The sequence below is a fragment of the Microtus ochrogaster genome, chromosome 16, assembly GCF_000317375.1.
Source record: "Microtus ochrogaster isolate Prairie Vole_2 chromosome 16, MicOch1.0, whole genome shotgun sequence".
NCBI lineage: Eukaryota > Metazoa > Chordata > Mammalia > Rodentia > Cricetidae > Microtus > Microtus ochrogaster.
In genome coordinates this window covers 16,962,761-16,966,436 of record NC_022018.1, presented here as the reverse complement: position 1 = coordinate 16,966,436, position 3,676 = coordinate 16,962,761, and positions in this window count along the sequence as shown.

The following is a 3,676-nucleotide window of genomic DNA, read 5'->3' as shown; positions in this document are numbered from 1 at the left end:
GTGGGTCTCTGTCTCTGTCTCCTTTCATCGCCTGATGAAGGTTAATATTCAGGAGGATGCCTATGTGTTTGGTTAAGGGACTAATGACTTTTTCTTTGATCATTGCCGGCTCTTTCCTCTTTAGCCAGTAGGTGGCACTCATGAGTGAGGAACTAGCTAACCATTGAGAAAACTAGGATAAAAGGCAGGGGCCATCTGCCATTGTGTGCATCTGCCATTTCAGATAGGCGACAGTTTAATGACAGACAACAACAGGCATGACAGGTGACACCATTCATTCTGAGAAAGCAGTGATGACAGTGGACTCTTCTGTGAAGGTTGGCTTTACTGACCAAGGTCTAACCATACAGCAAGCTTGCACGGGGGCTGTATTTTCAGACCTAAAGTCACATAGGGCTTAGCTACAATTTTCTCTCCCGAGGCTCTTTCTTATCTAAGCCTGCCCTGCCCTTCCTGGGTCACCAGTTCACCCAGTCTGTCTGTGAGGAGCTTGGCCCTGGCCTTCCCCATCAGGCATACTGCCATTAACACAATTCTTGCCAGGCTCCTGTGGTCTGTCTTGCTAAACATCTCCTTATTCCCACCGCCTTCCTCAGGATAAGGCCTCAAAGAACCATTGTACTGTGTATCCTCAGGATGGTCCTGTGTCCTTGTAAATCCCTCAGGAAGGTTTATGTGACAGGTGCTTTACTGTCCTGTCTGAGAGAGGTAAGAACAGTTCAGAGGCTAAAAGAACACACAAGACTTAGACTCATAACCAGAGTTATGAGGAAACCATGAGATATAACTGCTCTGAATTAAATGCTGCTTCTAGAGGCAGTTCAGGAAAAGCCACCAGGAGTATAGCACCCTCTTTCATCTTTTTCTCCCTGGTACAAACCAAGACATCTCAATTTCAGCGCTAATTGACAATTGGGTATGAATGATTCTGTTGGGGATGGTGCCTACCTGAGTACCATGACTTGAGTAGAATCCTTGACTTCTATCCACTATGACATTTAGATGCCCATAGCTTTTCCACTCCAGCTGTAATACCCCCCCAAATGCCCCAGCTACCACCTAATAGCACCTCCGCCAGGCCCCAATTGCGAACAGCATCCAGGAGATGTGGATTGTTTTATGCTTTCAGCTAGTGAGGTAAAGTCATGTGTCTCTGCTTCCAGCACTTCAAGTTTGTTTCTGAAGATTCTGAGTTTCCGGATAACAGAGAAAAAGTGAGTGTGACAGGGACTGACCTGAGCAAGAGGACTGTGCTGGTGTGCTCAGATAATGGCTATGGTCCGCTGGGCTGTTCTCCTCCTGTTGGAGTACTTCCTGTCCCCTATTGTCTTGATTGCTTTTTTCTCCTTTCTGCTTCTTTTCTTTTCTCTTCTTTCCTCCCATAGTCACTGTTTTCCTTTTTATCTTGTCCATTTGAGATGGCTTGCTGAATTAGCCAACCCCAACATGCATGGGCATATCTTTCATCTCTGGACATAAGCATTCTTTTCTCTGGGTCCCAGGTCCTTCTTTGCTCCAATTGTGGACTTCCAAGCTGTGTTCAGAAGGCAAGTTCAATGTAGCCAGGCAATGGGCTGTGTGAACAAGTTTGTTTCTAGCGGTATTTTCAAATTCCAAATCTATATAAGCTCATTTGCAAGAAAAGAGAGAAAGCTATCAAGATGGCACAGTCGTAACAGTTAGCCAGACCCACACCATGCATGGGCAGTACTGGGGTACGTAAGGTAGGTGGGTAGGGCCTAACAGACTGCATCTTTTTCTAGGTGTCAATGAAACCACTACCGGATACTCAGCCATGTCTCCTGCCTTCCTAAATGATGCTGGGGGAGCAAGTCAGGTTAGACTGGGTGACAATGCAACACTGAGCATGTGGGGGCCTTGGTTTCTCTGATGGCTTTGCCAGATCAGGACTTGCTCTTCTGCTTCCAGTGCAGAAAGGCTATGGGGCCTTTCTGTCTGCAGGTGGGGTTCAGAAATTCAAAAGAGTCCTGTAGGGGAGAGAGAACTATATCCAACCAACCTGCATATTTGCGCATGTGCTGATTCCCAGGCCTCCCGGGGTTGCTTTTGGCGATGCACTTTGTGGAATATTTGTTTGCCAGGCTTCTAGATGGTTAGGAGCTAAAGTTGGCTGAAAAACTACTGTTTTGAGTGGTTTCTCCCTCCCCTAAGTTACTTTTCTTTTAAAAATAAAGTTTTAAGCGTAAGCCCTACATTTCGTGCCAAGCCACAGAGTTCAATTTAGCATTTTGGGGTAGACATTTTAATTTATTTTTACCTTGTATTCTTTGACTTGCAATCAGGATCATGGCACCGGGAACTGGGGATTTTTCTATGGTGGCAGATATGAGTGTAAAGAAGTGACATCTTTTAAGAATATTCCTCTCCTGCAACCTCGGTGAAACTCTGAAACACAGCTTGCTCCAATCCTGAGGAGACTTAAGAGGTAAGTGAACAGCCACACAGGGGGACACCCCACTCTCTAGGACCTTCAGAGTGGGACAAAACCCTACGACCTTCATTCAACTCCCTTGGGCTTTTCTAGCCAGCCAGCAGGAAGTTTCCTGCAGGTAGACTCCCCCAAAACCTAACCCCATTCACAGGACCCTCCAAGCTACTGGCCCTACCCACCTAAGAGCTTGCTACAATATTGAGAGTACCAAGAGTTTGCTATGATACTGAGGGGACCAAGAAGGCAAACCAGGAGAGAAGACTAAGATAGAAGGCTTATAGAGACCTCAGAAGCTTCCTGAGACACAGACATTGACAGTACAGAGCAGATTAAGAAAAACTCTCAAACACTCAGACAGCCACTACAAGGATTGGACCAGGACACAAAGGCATTGCTGGCCTCATTTGAAGGAAGAGATGGGTAGGCGCCAATGCAAGAATTCATCCAACAACCTAAAAAGCAACATGGTAACACCAGAACCCAGTGGTCACACAACAGAAAGACTTGATCATCCAAACAAAGAAGAAGCAGAAGAAAACAACTTTAAATGTAACTCTATGAAAATGATGGAGACCTTTAAAGAGGAAATGAAAAACTACCTTAAAGAAATGGAGGAAAAGACAAACAAAAAATTGGAAGAAATTAATAAATCCCTTAAAGAAACCCAAGAAAACCAAGAAAATAAACAATCAAACAGGTGAAGCAAACAGTTCAAGGCTTGAAGACTGAAATAGAGGTAATAAAGAAAACACAAACCGAGGGAATTCTGAATATGGAAAATCTGGGTAAACAAACAGGAACTACAGAGACAAGTATAAAAAACAGAATACAAGAGATAGAAGAACGAATCTCAGGTGCTGAAGATACTATAGAGGAAATAGACTTATTGGCCAAATAAAACATTAAGTTCAACAAATTCTTAACACAAAACATCCAGAAAATCTGGGGCACATGAAAAGACCAAATCTAAGAATAATAGGAATAGAAGAAGGAGAACTCTATCTCAAAGGCACAGAAAATATATTCAACAAAATCATAGAAGAAAACGTTCCCGTCCTAAAGAATATCCCTATGAAGGTATGAGAAGCTTACAGAACACCAAATAGAATGGATCAAAAAGAGTCCCTTTGCCATATAATAAAACTCAAAATTGTTGCAATACGAGTGGCAGGGCTGCATCCCCGGCATCCGGCCGCCCGCACAGCTAGCTTTACCCAAAATAAT